The sequence below is a fragment of the Phalaenopsis equestris genome, unplaced genomic scaffold (assembly GCF_001263595.1).
Source record: "Phalaenopsis equestris unplaced genomic scaffold, ASM126359v1 Scaffold000411, whole genome shotgun sequence".
NCBI lineage: Eukaryota > Viridiplantae > Streptophyta > Magnoliopsida > Asparagales > Orchidaceae > Phalaenopsis > Phalaenopsis equestris.
The window spans coordinates 403299-403692 of NW_018164852.1; positions in this window are offsets into that span (position 1 = coordinate 403299).

The following is a 394-nucleotide window of genomic DNA, read 5'->3' on the forward strand; positions in this document are numbered from 1 at the left end:
GATGAAGATTTCACCAGAAAATCTGTCATCGTCCAAGACAAAGAACAAGAAAAAGTAAAGCTTCACTAATAGGACCAAAAGCACGGGGGGTAGGATAGGGGCTGTCTCTACTAGATTGGTTGTCTCGGATTCGGGGAAGAAAGTCCTCGAACACTTGACTTTGTATGATTATCTTTTTGTCCCTCCAGGGTCTTATGATTATAATGGTTGTGATTTCAGCTACATTTTGACTATTTATGGTAATAACGTGACTGATTATAACCAAGCTAGTTGCGATCTCGATCCTCAAAATGATCCTCAAATCATACTTGAGTCTGATGAACTTGTTGTCAACTCTAAAAAAGACATCAACGATATTGCTTACGACAATACTGATAACGAAGAGCCAACTCTC